Raw genomic sequence first — 15,487 nt, 5'->3', positions numbered from 1 at the left:
TCCTCATAACTCCATGTTAGCTTTCTTGAGAGAAGATGCATCTTGTACTCATTTGACCATCTATACAGCGTGCACGGTTGCCTCCTGCACATAGTAAGTTCTCAGTCAAACCTGGGAGGATGATGAACCACTGGCCAAATATTTCAGACTTGCATAAAGGAGCCAGGGATAGGGGAAGGACTTTTGCTGCTCCTTTATCCTTCAGATTTATCATGACTCAGTAAGTAAATACTGTCCCTGAAGAACATATTCCTCTGTTAATCTTTTTTTTTAAAATGCTTATTTACTTTTGAGAGAGAGAGTACGTGTGTAGGAGCGGGGGAGGGGCAGAAAGAGGGGGAGACAGAGGATCCAGAGCGGGCTCCCCACTGACAGCAGAGAGCCCCATGTGGGACTCGAACCCAGGAACTGTGAGAGCATGACCTGAGCCAACATTGGATGCTTAACTGACTGAGCCACCCAGGTGCCCCTTCCTCTTTTCATCTTTGACAGCGAGCACTGAATGAGGTATATACTTCATTAAATATTTGCCTTACCTTTCTCTATCCATTTTTATTAGTCTCACACACACACACACACACACACACACACACACACACACACACCCTTGCTCTTGTATAATATGTAGAGCCAAACAATATCCAGACTGTACCAGAATCCTCTTAAACTTACCACAATGGAGGCGCCTGGGTGGCTGTCGTTTAAGCGTCCAACTCTGGATCTTGGCTCAGGTCAGGATCTCGGGGGTTCCTGAGATCAAGCTCCACCTCTGACCTCCGACTGTGCGCTGACAGCTGGGAGCCTGCTTAGGATTCTCTCTCTCTTTTCTCTCTGCCCCTCCCCCGCTCATTCTCTCAAAACAAACACACTTACTACAATGATTGTTTTTTATACAGGGTGCCCCAGTTGCCTCTACGATCAGCTATTACCCATGAATAAATGCAAGTATACATCAATCCCTACTTAGGGGACTGGAGTTTATGAGAACGTAATTTTACTTCCCTCTTAGATTTTGTTTCCTACTCTGTGTGTGTGCATGTGTGTGTGATTTCTATGAAAATTAGAGGTCTCCAAGTCCAAGGCAAATGTATAGAACAGTAAGGCTAATTACTATTTGTCCAGTGTTTTGAGGTTGGTGGTAAAGACTATCCTCACTTGATCCTCACCTCAGCAGTGTGAGCCGGTCGGGATAGTAAATAGTTGCTAATTTATAATGTGGAAATTAACTTTCAGACAAAGCTTGGCAGAAGGCATAAAACCAACTGATTTGGACGTGAGTCTTTTAATCCCAAATCCTAACCTTTTCCCACTGTATTATGTGCTGGTCATCACTACCTACAATCTCCTTTAGACTGGCAGTTTATTTTCAATGCTCAGTTCCCTTGAAATCTCTGTGAAAACCAACAAATGTAGCAAATGGCAGTCTTAGATCTCATTTTAAATGTGTTTTTCTTTCGAGTGATCACTTAATCAGGTTTGCCATGGTTAAACAAGGCTGAAATGGTCTTCATTGTAGATACACCCCTAAAATTAACCATTTTTAAAAAGTTTCACTATAAACAGTAAAAAACATCATTTACCACTCCATAAAGTTTGGAAATAAGATTTTTTAAGAAAGGTTTCAAACTGAAAACCACAGGTAAAATGTCAGTAAAGTGTACTATAGGACTTTTACCAAATCAGTGCCTAAAATGTTTTCTAAACTTGAAATTATTCAAGCCTACATATGTAAGAGAAGCCCTTTCTCAAGGATTTATTTTTCCCTTATCAATTGTTGCAATAATCATTTGGTTTGCCCTGTAAACAGACATGAAACATGCTGGGAGAATACTTTTTTTTTTTTTTAATTTTTTTTTCAACGTTTTTTATTTATTTTTGGGACAGAGAGAGACAGAGCATGAACGGGGGAGGTGCAGAGAGAGGGAGACACAGAATCGGAAACAGGCTCCAGGCTCCGAGCCATCAGCCCAGAGCCTGACGCAGGGCTCAAACTCACGGACCGCGAGATCGTGACCTGGCTGAAGTCGGACGCTTAACCGACTGCGCCACCCAGGCGCCCCTGGGAGAATACTTTTCTACAGAAATGGTAAAGAATTATAATGCATATGTTTTTCTTCCGCTTCAAATATTTTAAGTACATGACTTGCTTTTACCTTTACATAACCTCATTTATTTTTGCCTTATTTTACTAAAGAAACTTTCTTCTTATAAAAAATTTTATTTCTTACTAAATTATACTTCCTTCCACCAAAGTGTAACAAAGTCAACAGACTGGTTGTACAGTAATGACAAAACCAACAAGGATCTCCTTCAGAGTTAAGGCTGAAGGGAAACACTTTGTAGTAGTTAAGATTTATTCCCTTATCCTCCCCTCTAAATATTACATCTCTCAACAATGAATTCTTGTTTAACTTTATTGAAAGTGTGTAGCAGGATGGTGTTTAGAAATACTACAGATCTAAATGCACATATGTAGCATGGCCAGCTCTGAGTGAGCACAAGGAAGATGAGAATTCCAATTTGTTACAGTGACATCTGGTCAACAAAAGAAAAATGTTGAGAGTACAGGATTTTTTTTTTTTAAGTCAGTATCAGGACAATTTCTTGACGTGTTGATAATTGCTGTCCTTAAATTTAATAATAATAATCAAAGATCAGATCTCTCATCCTAATAGTCTTTCCTTCCACTGTCATTACTGGGGCATTAGTTTCAGCTCAGTTTTAAAGTTTCAGAGTCTGGGCTCAAAATGAACATTTCTGCCTGTTTGCATTGAACAGCGAGCCACTGTTCCAGAATTTCACTTCACAAACCACACACACTATCGCTGCTAAAAGAGATTTATAGTTAATTGTGACAAAACCATCAGAATGGTTTAAGTCAAATTTATTGTCTCGTTTTTTAAAAACGTTAACTCTTATGGTGAAACTTGCGGTTAAGAGAGGAGGAATTCAAAGCTGGCAAACACAGCAATGAAAAAATAAATCCCTCAGTAGATCCCTAAGGCTACTCTAACTTTTGGTCTCCCCGCTGATCATTGTGCATTCTTAAAGGGTAACTGGGCTCCGACCAGGATTGCCTGGGACCATGTTGGGAACTGGGAACAATGGTGAGCCGGGCGCAGCCCCCGCCCTGAAGAGCTGACGCGGGATGCAACACACGGACAGCACAGCCGCGCAGGGCTCTGGGCGCACTGAGAAGGCAGGGATGCATTTGGTCCCTCACTTTGGGGTTAGGAGGTGAGGGAAGGGAATGAAGCCACCTCCCAAGAAAGGAGGAGACCGGGGCCGTGTTGCAGAAGCTAGAGAGGACTCTCACCTTAGAGAACTGGAAGCAATTCCGGGAGGCTGGGACTCGGGGCAAGGGTGGGAGGAGTGGCCGGGGGTTAAAGATCCAGCTGGAGAAGAAGACGGCAGACAGGATGGGGAGGGCCTTGCAGAGCGAAGTTAAGGAGGGAGGACTTGTTCCGAAGGCAGAGGAGAGCCCCTAAGAGATTTCGGCCAGAATAGCACGATCGGATTGACCTTACCACAAAGTGTCTATCTGGTGGTGGCTGTGTCGCGATGGGGGAGGGGCAAAGCCCGGGGCCGAAAGACTAGTGAGCAGAAAACGACGGTTCTCCAGGTGGAAGACGCTGGGGGCCTGCACGGAGGAAGTGAGAGCAAGGCAGGAGCGACCGCAGACGACCAGAAGCACGGAAGTAAACGGGCCCTGGGACTTGATGACTGCGGGGTGGGGCGGGGGGCTGATGGCCAAGTAAAGCGGTTGCTAAGACGGGAGACGCGGGAAGCGTGCAGGGAAGGTGCGGAGCTCGGTTTAGGACACAGACTGTTAAGATTTCTGTGGCACGCTAGTTAAATATGCCCGGACCTCGGACCAGGGCGGGGGCTGCGAGGGGACCAGACGGCATCCGGAGGGCGCACAGAGGGGAAGGCGCCCCAGGACAGCTCCCCAGGGGTCCCCACCCCACAACCGGACAACTGCTTACAGGCCACTTTTCGTCCAATGTACGCTGCGAGACGGGGAGGGGAGCTCACTGCTCTCGTCTTCCAGGTGAGAAAAAGGAGACTTTGGGCTGGGGCTTGTTCAGGGTCACCTTCCGGTGGGTCTTGACCTCGCGTCTCCCGGCCAATCCCGCCCCTACTCTCCCCTAAAAGGATTGAGCCTAAAAAGTAGCTCACATCCGATTGCCGAAACATAGTCTTTCTCAAATTTTCCCTAGAGTGGACCCCATACGTGGAATTTTCATTTTGAATGCCTTTTGTTCTTTTTCTCCCAGTCCTCATACAATGTTAAATGGTCAACTCTTCCCCTTCTAACAAATATCACCAGACACTACAAATACGTAAACAAAAAAAATTAAAAAAATAAATCGGAAAGAGGCAAACGTTGGAACCCATCTCCGCCCGCAAGCACACAACTTCTCGAAGTTCGCTGAGCTGCATAAATAAACCTTGACAGATTCCGGCTTTACGCCTATTAACTGGGCACGTCCATCCCGCGTCCTCCCGGCTCGAGGACGTGCCGAGTCGCTCCCCCCGCCCCGTCCCTCCCGCCCCCGCCCCCGCCCCACTCCGGCCGCACCACCTGCTCCCGGCGCCTCCCCCGCTCCTCCCGCTGGCCCGCCCGCGCCGGTTCTCACGCGCGAGCCGCGGCCCTCCCCGCCGCTCGCGTCCCTTTCACTTCCTCGGTGCTCCGGCTTCGGAGCCGGACTGCAGCGCGCCCAGCTTCCCAGCCCCGCCCGCACTCCCGCTTTTCCCCGCCCGCCCCGCGGCGCCGCGCCCCCCACGAAGCTCTCCCTCCCGCGCCGGCCCCCCGCGAGGCCTTCAGGGGCGGTCCCTGGCCGGCCGGCGCTGATTGGCTGTCTCCCCGGCGCCCCGCCCCCGTGCACGCGCAGGGGGTGGGGCGGGCCCGGGGCGGGCGCGCGCGCGCGCGCGCGCGGCGCGGCCCCGCGGGCGAAGCGTCCGTGACCCGCGTGCCGGCCTCGGCGTCCGGGCCCCCGCGTCTGCGAGGCGGGGGCGGGCGGTGGCGGGGTGCACTGGGGCTGGGGATTCACGTGGCCCCTCAGGCTCCCCGCCCCCCTCCCCCCTTGTCCCGGCAGCGCTCCCTGCTCGCAGCCAGTCGGGCGTCCCGCGGGGACTGGGAGCTGCCCGAGGGGCCGTCGTCGTCGCCAGCCCGGTAGCCCGGATGTCGCTGCCCCCCGCGGCGGGGCGGCCGACGCTTCTCTCGGCCCCGGGAGGAGGCTCGTCTTAAAGGGACAGCGCCGCGTTCGTGCCGGAGGGGGCGGGGCGTCCTGCCCTCCGTGCGCGACCTGTGTCCCGCGGGGACGCCGCGGCGCCCGCGCCCCGGGCCCCCTCCTCCGGGCGGGGCGCACTTGGGGCGCGGCACGCCCTGCCCCGGGATGGCCGCAGATGGCCGCCCAGAGGCCGGGTTTTCTCGGGCCCGAGCCGTGGCCGGTGGCGCCGCGCGGGGCCGGGAGGCGCCGGCCTGTGATTGGCCGAGGCCGCCGTGAATGCAGGACATTGTCTGGTCGCAGCCGTCTCTGTCCCTGCCCGCCGCCCTTCCACCGCCCGAGAAGGGTGCGGAACGAGGGCCCAGGTCCTCAAGGTGCCCCCGGCCAGGGAGTGCCTCCAGGGGTGGAAGCACCTAACTTTTCCGGGATCGTGGATTCTGGGAATGGCAAAAGGTGCTGTTTGAAAACACATCATTCTCAACAAGGAAATAAAATCTTCGTGTTTGATACAAGGGTTTCCTTTAAGATTAAAAATATTAGGGTCATTGAAAAGGGCCAGCTGGTAGAAAATCGGGTTAGTTTTGTGTTCAAGGGTCTTTTAATTAGGATCTATGATAATTCGTCTGAATATCCTTCATAAAATTTTAAGCTGTATATCCATACATACATATTCATGTTTCTATGAAATAACCTTGTTGTGGACAGTACAGCCTCTTCTGGGTCTTAGTTTACATACTTGTAAAAAAGACACGCTCGACTGGTAGCTTTCCAAGTTTGTTTCTATTGTTAAAATAACTCTGATTCTGACTCGAGACTTAAAATCCTGGTACGTCCCGTGTGTTGGATCACATCTCAAGGTCTTGGAATGGAAGAGATCTTTTAAAGAGCCACGGAGGAGATTTTGGTTCTCAGATCTAAATGAATATATGTGGGAGTTATTTAAGTGGAGTTGTAATCTTTCAGTGTGTAATTTTGGAGTAAAGGAAAGTGAGAGCAGTAGAGAATGAATCGGTTACCAATCCATGTGAAGAGCAGGATTTTCTTTCATCCCGAAGAAGTTTCCTAGGTAATGGAATATTATAATAAAGAATAACCATCTTTCTTATTTTGTTCCCAGTATCAAAGGAGTAGAAAGATGGCAAAGGAAAGAAGACACATATGAATGAAGAGATCACAATTAGAAATGTCTGTTGAGTTCTGAATGTAACTGAATGATATTTGCTTTTTAAAAAGCTGGATAGGAAAAATTATTGAGTTAAAAGCAGTCTTGTGTTAATACAGATTGTGTGTGTGTGTGTGCACGTGTTTAAAAATCTATTTAATTTTTTTTAAGTTTTTATGTTAATTCCAGTTAGTTAACATATAGTGTTATATTAGTTTCAGGTGCACAATGTAGTCATTCAACATTTCCATACATCACCCGGACAGATTATACTTTGTAGCATCAGTTTAATGCTGTCTTCAAAATTAAAAAAAAAAAAAATCAATGATTTCATTTAATTGAACAATCAACAAGAATTAGAGACTTGGAAATGACAAACAAACGAAGGAAGGAAAACATCCAGAAAACGAGATGAATTTAACGGACATGATTCACTGCAAGAGACATGACCTCATTTCTTATTAGAGGGATTTTCACTAAACCAGATTTGATGTTAAATAAATTTATTTTACAGACTTTCCTCAAAATTATACTAATTTAATATGAGGGTTTTGTGTGAGTCTGTGTGTGTGTGTGTGTGTGTGTGTGTGTGGTCATTGTTGTTTTGTGGTAGGAAAAAAAGAAGAGATACAGTGAAAAATTTAAAACATTGTTGCAGCTTCCTCAGTGGTAACTGTTCCAGGTCCTCAACCTCACCCATCACAAAATAGGAATAAAAAAGCAGAAATCATCAGCAGAAACATTCTAGCTGTCACCAGAAATGAAACACAAATAGTTGTGTGGATGTCTGTGAGTGATACGAATTGACCTTTGATTATTTAAACTTCTAGCATTTAAATTGTTAATTTCTAGGGGCACCTGGGTGGCTTAGTCGCTTAAGTGTCCCACTTGCAAGCAGGCCATGATCTCGCAGTTTGTGAGTTCCAGCCCGGCGTCGGGCTCTGTGCTGACAGCTCAGAGTCTGGAGCCTGCTTCGGATTCTGTGTCTCCCTCTCTCGCTGCCCCTCCCCTGCTCATGCTCTGTCTCTTTGTGTCTCAAAAATAAATAAACATTTAAAAAATAAAAAATAAATTGTTGATCTCTATAATTAAATTGACTTACTTAAAAATTATTGAATAAATGATTAACATTTAGGGATTAAGCTGAGTGAAATAAGCTGTTTATAATAAACACAAGCTGCAGGTTATATAATATAGTCTATAAGGTATGAAATGACTAGCCAACTAAGTTTGAGACTTTTCCAGCAAGTCTTTTCCTTAGGACTTTTGCTTTGGTATTCTATATATAACTATAGACCAACCTATAGAGAGTCATAATATTTACAGAACACTTGGTATGTGCCAAACACTGTTTTCACTATCTTCTTAGATGCTCATGAAAACCCTAGGGGGCGGCGACATTATTATCCCCATTTTACAGATGCAGAAGGTTAGGTAGCTTGCCCAAAGTCCGACAGTTGAGGTGCAGTGCTGGGAATCGGGCCTACAATCCTGTCTGACTCTGCTCAGAGCCGTGTGGCTATGTGTTCTCAGTCGCTCACTAAGCGGACTTAGTCATTTCTGAGGATATGATTATTAACCCATTTTTGATCAGATTTTTTTCAACAGTCATGCATTTAACTATGTTAGCCCTTTCATCCATTTATATTTTAGGTAACCCTGTGGATACAAGACTGCCATCTGTGTGAGGTTTCCTGCAGAAAAGTGAAGCATGCCTAGCATATTGAAGAGAGGCACCCCCTCCAATCTGCACCTCTGTTCTCTTTCAAACAGACACGGACACGGGCAGTAGCACATGGGAAAGTCTCTCACCCTCTGCTTTTCCGTGTTTTCTCTTTCTCTTCTTTCTTTGTCTTCTTTCAGGCGCACGGCTTCGTAGCACCCCTAAAATCCCCACTGGCCGTGCTTGCTGCGTCTAATTGGTGTCAGTCCCGGAAGAGGTGCTGGGGTTCTCAATCATCCAGTTATTGGCTGAATGCTGACAAGTCAGTTCTTCAGAAGACGGACAAGAGCGGAGGAACCAAGGATGCATGGCAGGAATTTGGGGATTCGGTAGCATAAAACCGAGAGAAAGGGCCATATCTTCAAGACTCCCCCCACCTTTCTTCTTCAGTCTGTGCCTTTGGCTGAGAAGTGGTACATCCTTAATGAGAGTCGAGGGTAAAGGGTCTCTGCCCCTCCCGTTTTCCTTGGCCTCTTTAGGCCTGGTTCTACAGGTAGTAGCCAGTGCTGGGCCCATCTGTGGCTCTGCCAAAGACAGGGGAAAAGGGACAGTCAGCCTCAAATCAGTCCCTGTCACTGCTTGTTCACGGTGCCCGTATCAGGAGGGTTAAGAAATCAGAAATAAAATTATTCAGAAGGGGATCGTTTTCGACTCATTAATCCGTGTGATTTCTGATGCTCATTATCACTGAAAATTGAGTTGGCTAAGTCTGTTTAACTTCTGTGATTAAGGATCAGCGTTAGGATTTGAGGTTCCGGGGACTGAGAGGGATAAAAGGATTGTGTTCAGCCGTCCTCCGCCCCCACCCACCCCACAGCCAGCACCCAGCGCTCTTTGTCCTTGGCCAACAAGTGCCTCTCCATCTCCAGTAAAACACTGACAGGGAGGCTGACAGAGCAGCCTGGGGGACGGGACAGCATCGGGCCAGCCCTATCCACCATGTCCCACTGCCATCAGTGGACATGACAGGTGCACCTGCAATCAGAGTGTTAATACCTAAGGGGCCAGTCGGGGCAGGGAAGATGGCTCCATAGACCTGACTGAAGACTGGCCTCATTAGCCAGTGGCTGTCTTTTTATTATTCTGTTTTTACAATGTCCCATAACTAAGCTCTTGCCATCTGATATTTGCCAAGGCTAAATATTTAACCATCTTACAAAAGTGTGACACTATTTTAAATCTAACAGGAAGCACCTACTCATTTGTCTTCCTAGTTCTTCTTCACACTCGACAGGTGGCCACCCTCTCTTCCTGGGTTCCAGCACACGACCGGTTCCGGCGTGTGCCATCTTTCTTTAACCCCTCAGCCTGGGGGGGTGATGGCTTCCCACGGCGGCTGTCCCCGGAAGCCTTACCTCGCTGATTCTTTTCACTCTGCCCACACTTCTTAAGAGTCTTTTCCAAAGTCCCAGTGAATGTGCCTTGCCTTTCCTCCTTTGATGGTGCCTGCCCCAGACAGCCATCATGGTCTGACTCCTACCCACACCTCCAGATTCATCTGTGGCCTTTCCCTTCTGCATGTTTTTACTCTCACACAACCCACTATCCCCCCCCCCCACCCCTCCCCACACACACTTTGCCCCGGAGTATGCTGTTCTTTCTGTCAGAAATACTCTCTCAAGACTTCCTCAGTTCCTTCCACGTGGGCTGCCTCTGTTATTGCATTTACAAGGGCTTTGCCCTAAAACTGGAAGTTCCTTGAGGTCGGAGAGCATGTCTTATGCATCCGCACACATAGGTGCTTAGCACAGTGCCGAACACACGGGAGAACGTGATGAAAGAATGGTCAATACAAACTGAAAACGTTTCATTTCCTCTGTTGACTCTTTTTCCAGATCAGCTGTCTAGCTTTTCAAAATTTCATCAATTCAAAATTGAAGCTTCATTCATTTCAATCTTGTCAATATTTATGTAGATAAAATTATACCCTTTCATTAACATTTCCATGATAGCATGCTTTTACTACACTGTATAAACAGATATGCCCTCAAAACTTGAGTAAATTAATATTTCTAATTCAGCTGTTTACAATTTAAGGTAAGTTGATTTCTTTGTTAGTGCTGAAGGTTTTCGTGTTGTATAACAATCATTTTTTTAGGTTATGTATTTTGGAAATTCTACTTTTCTTACATCAGATTTGCCTTAAGAAAAGTAGTCCTATGTTGTCCTCTACTGCATAAGTAGATTCAACTGAGAAGTATCACTTTATTTTGTGTAAACACAAAAACAACGACGATGATGTCACAGTCATATTCTTTTCAAGGCAACTGCATCGTCTGTGTTTTCGGGAGTTAGAGGAGGGGAAGGACCAGGTTCTCCTCTGTCCTTTACCCGTGTTTCTCTCTAGCTGTAGCAGAGACGTTTTCTATAATTGGTTTTCCACGTTTGCCAAGAGTCTGTTTCCTCTTAACATTCAACATGTTTAACAGAAGTCTTGTAATAGTTCCAAAAATAATAAAGTTGGTCCCAGGCATAAAAATGATCCATACACAACACGTTTTGTTGTTTTCTTTCTTTCTTTCTTTTTTTTTTTTTTGGTCATGGCTTTGGTTTGTTAAGTTCTTTTTAATAATTTTTAGTGTCAAATCACGTGGCAGTAATAAAAAGGTTTTCTTCGCAGTAATAAAGCCCACTGAAGAAATACAATCATTGGCTTGTGCAGAAGGCAAGAGTGACCTGCACAAGGAGCCACCCCCCGGAGGGCGTGGCCACGTCAATGTCGCGCACTTCTGGTTTTGAGGGAAGGGGGAGGTTCCGGTGAAATTTAACTCTGTGTCCTCAGAAGGAACGGAAGCTTAATTCGAGGTACATGCCTCTGATATATTGGTAAGGCTCTTCTCAGTCTGATGAAATGTATTTCTCACATTGTCAAATGCTAACGTAAAATACGCTTTATCCCTTTTCCCGTCACTCCTAGAAGGTGGCTACGGTGTCCCAAAATAACTTTCTCTGCTTTAATAGATATTCGACAAGTGAAAAGATGTAGTTTTCCTCTAAAAGTGGTAATTTATAATTATAATAATAATTATTATTATTATAGCATCTTTTAATTTTTTTAATTTTCAATTCTATTTATTTATTTATTTATTTATTTATTTATTTTTACTTCTTTATTTTGAAAGAGACGGAGACAGTGTGAGGAGGGGAGGGGCAGAGAGAGGCGGAGGGAGAGAATCCCAAGCAGGCTCTGCACTCTCAGCACAGAGCCTCACGCCGGGCTCAAGCTCACGAAACTGCGTCATTATGACCTAAGGCGAAACTGAGAGTCAGTTGCTGAACCGACTGAGACACCCAGGCGCCCCAGTTATAGCCTCTTTCAATGTTTCGGGCATCTGGACTTGGGAAAGAGCTTTAAAATCCCGGAGAGAAATCAGAGGCGCTGGCAAACAGGCGGCTGTGGAGCTGGCAACAAAATCTCTTACGATTTCGTGCAAGGCCTTTTAACCGTTTCTTCATCTCAGGATGAATTCGAGTCCAAAAGATAAGACCAGGGAAATCAAAATAAAGAACCCTGAGAAGGGATAGCGCCCCCTGCATCACTGTTGGAGAGCGTGTCCCAGAGCTGGCAGTATTTTCCCCTGATTCACACCCGGGTCTGGGAAACCCGTTTCGTGCTTGTCCCGGGTCCCCTTCTCTCTTCTGAAGGAGCCCAGTCTTTCCCACGGGACCTGGACGGGCCGTGAGCTCAAGGTGTTCAGGGGACCAAGGGCAACCCCGATGTGAGACACCTGACTTAGAGCACCCCCAAATGAAGATAAACCGAGAGTGCCACACCTGGTGAAGTGGGAACCCCTTACGTATTCTATATTTTCCCCCCTTGTGTATTAATTTTGGGATAGATTTCCAGGAAACAGAAAGATTTGGGGGGAGGTGTGCAGATAGAAAAGTACTTCCCTCCAGGGCTGGATCAAGACGCCTAGTTCAAATTATGTTATCACCTTCGTGGTAGAAACAGGACAAAACAACAGTGTGGGGGGTGCAATTGTCATCCAGTGGGGAAGTAGTGCATTTAGAATCTGTACTCGCTTCCTAGGGCTGCCGCAAGCAAGTACCTACCACAGACTGGCCGGCTTAAAGGAGAGGACGTCCCCTGGTTCTGGAGGCCGGAAGTCTGAAACTCAGGTATGGGCAGGGCCACGCTCCCTCTGAGCCTCTGGGGACAGCCCTTCCTTGCCTCTTCCTAGCTTCTGTGGCTCCTGCTTGGCTTGAAGCTGCCCGGCCCAGTCTCCGCCTTGGGGGCCACAATGTGCTCTCCCGGGGGCCTGTCTCCTCCATGGATTAAGCTCCCTCTCCTCCAACTCCAGTATGACCTCACCTGCAACGATGTCATTTCCAAATAAGGTCACATTCCGCCAGACCTGGGGATCCTGAGATGAGGAAGAGGTGGCCTTTGGAGGAGGTCCAAGTCAGGGGGAGAGGGCAGAGGAGCAGGAGGGGGTCACAGGGTGTCTTCCAACCAGATACCCGGCTACCCCCAACTCCGATTTTGAGCGCATGGCCCTGGAACCTGGGTTTGGAACCAATCCCAGACATTCCGACACGGGCAGCCTCACCTGTAATCCACTGCCATAGGTGGCAAGACCCCAGGAGGGCTCCATCCCTCCCAGCCTGGCCAGAGCAGCCCCCCCATGTGGGCTGTGTGTGTGTGTGTGTGTGTGTGTAAGAATTAACCTACTTGTGGGGCGCCTGGGTGGCTCAGTCGGTTGGGCGTCCAGCTTCGGCTCAGGTCATGATCTCCTGGTTCAGGGGTTCGAGCCTTGCGTCGGGCTCTGTGCTGACAGCTAGGAGCCTGGAGCCTGCTTGGGATTCTGGTGTCTCCCTCTCTCTGCCCCTCCCCTCTTCATGCTCTGTCTCTCTCTGTCTCAAAAATAAATAAACACTAAAAAAAATTTTTTTTTTAGAGAACCTAGCTGTGGAGAAAGCAATCAGGAAGTTGTTGTTAGAGTACAGTGACAGGTGACAAAAGCCTTTAACGGTGTCATGACAGCCATTTTTACTGTTGTGAAGTCTATACACTGACCTCAAGCATTTCAGACCAGAGCTGTTCATTCATTCACCAAATATTTCAGTGCCAAGTCGTACTCCATGCTTTGGGATCTGGGGGGGGGTTTGCTCTTAATTTGAAAGCGCCAAATTCAATAAATTTAGGAAATCAACAGAAGATTACAATTAAATTTTTTTTATTTTGCCAATTACAGACATTTTAAAAATTGCCATCCTAACGGCAAGGACTTCAATTATTTTTTTGGGGGGTGGGACTTCAATTATTTTATTTTAAATTTGTCTTTATTTATTTCTGAATTGGTAATCCCAAAAGGTACAAAGGAAGACAGGGCAAAGTAAATGTCTTTCCTACAAAGGCGACTGCTGTTACTTGAGAAAAGCCATTTTAATACCAAAAAAGTAAGAAGGACAGAATCTTGGAGGAACAGAGAGCCTTTTCCAAAAGAGAACAGGTAAGGGAAAAATATGAGTCTATATTTTTCCTTTTTTTATTCCTCCATTAATTTTTTCCAAGTATCTTCAACACTTTTTTGTTGTTGTTTAATGAATGAAGCATCGTTCCAGGTGCGAGGCATACATCAGAGAACGAAACACTGAACAAACTGTCCCCTGCCCTCTTGAACTTAGGGGAACTGCGGGAACTGAGTCTGAAATTGGGACACAGAAGTCCAGGCAAATGAACAGGGAGAAGCCAACAGAAGCAGAAGTCCTCTGGGCACCAAGGGGGACCAAGGTGGATGTGCCTTTAGTCCCAGCCGCCTAGCCATGCCCAGGACTGGTCAGAGGCCAGGCCAGCCGGCCCAGCAGAAGGACTTCCCGTCCGGGTGTCATCGGGACTCCAGAGGCAGAGTCTGACAATCAAATTCGGTCCAGACGTGAGCAAAAGTGCAAGAGGTGTGGGGAGGCGAAGGGGATCTTGAGGAACAGAGAGGAGCGTGATTTTAATTTTTTGACGGGGTTTCTGTTCATGCAAAGAAACCAGCTAAATCTGTTTGCCATTTATTTGCAGGCTTCCTTCTTCTTTCTTCCAGCATCTGAACACGCCTCCGAACCGAGGGGGCGCCTGAGCCGTGGTAAATGACTGGGGCTCTGCCTCTGGCTCTCCTATCAGGACATCCGGTGGGAAGCATAAACTGCAATCTTTACACTTTTTTTTTTTTTTTAATTAATAGACTTTTCAAAGTAGTTTGAGGTGTAGATAAAAGTTTTGGTATGTGCTCTCATGCGTCCCAATTTCCCCTGTTACTAACATTTTTCATTGCTTGATGATTTGTTATAATCGATGAATCCATATTGATGCGTGATTATTAACTAAAGTCAACAGCTTACATAAGGCCTCACTCTTTGTGGTGCACCTTCTGTGGGTTTTGACAAATGTATCATGACACGTATCCACCCCGTAGTATCGCACAGAAAAATTTCGCTGCCTTAAAAATCCCCTGTGCTCTGCCGGTTCAGTCCTCCCTCCCGCTTAACCTCTGGCGACCGCTGACCTTTTTTTTTTTTTTTTTGTATGTGTATTTTATTTTTGAGAAAGAGAGAGAGCCTGAGTGGGGTAGGGGAAGAGAGAAAGGGAGGCAGAGGATCTGAAAAAGTAGAGAGTCCAATGCAGGGCTCAAAGCCACAGTGAGATCATGACCTGAGTGGAAGTCAGATGCCCAACCGACTGAGCCACCCGGGCACCCTGACTATTGATCTCACTGTCTCCATAGTTTTTGCCTTTTCCAGAATGTCATATAGTTGGGACCATACAATATGTGGCCTTTCCGGATTGTCTTCTTTAACTCAGTGTTGCACATTTAAGGCTTCTACATGTCTTTTTGTGCTTAACAGCTCATTTCTCTCTAGGGCTATTTTCCATTCTCTGGATGGACCACATTTGTGGTTCGATTCATCCATTAAAGGGCATCTTGGTTGCTTCTAAGTTTTGGTAATCGTGAACAAGGCTGCTATAGATTTTTGTGCGTAGGTTTTTGTGTAAACAAATTTTCACCATTAGTGGTTTCATGGGAAACCACTAATGAGAGTTGCTATAGGATCGTATGATAAGAGTGTGTTTAACGCTTATACTTTTCTCTTAAGAAACTCTTACCTTTATGTAAAATTTTGAATGCAGGAAAAAAAATGCAGCGTAACATTTTGTCTTACAATACTATGTCGCATGCAACTTATTTCTTGACAGGAGTCCGTCAGTTTGGGAATCTGTAATTCACATCACAACACAAAGCTACGAAAACTTTTTAACACAACTTCTTGGGCATTTGACTTTAAAACACAGACTTTGGTTTTTTTTTTTTTTTTTTTAATTTTTTTTCAACGTTTTTTATTTATTTTTGGGACAGAGAGAGACAGAGCATGAACGGGGGA

This window comes from Neofelis nebulosa, chromosome 14, assembly GCF_028018385.1.
Source record: "Neofelis nebulosa isolate mNeoNeb1 chromosome 14, mNeoNeb1.pri, whole genome shotgun sequence".
NCBI lineage: Eukaryota > Metazoa > Chordata > Mammalia > Carnivora > Felidae > Neofelis > Neofelis nebulosa.
Note: the sequence above shows the minus strand (reverse complement) of the source record.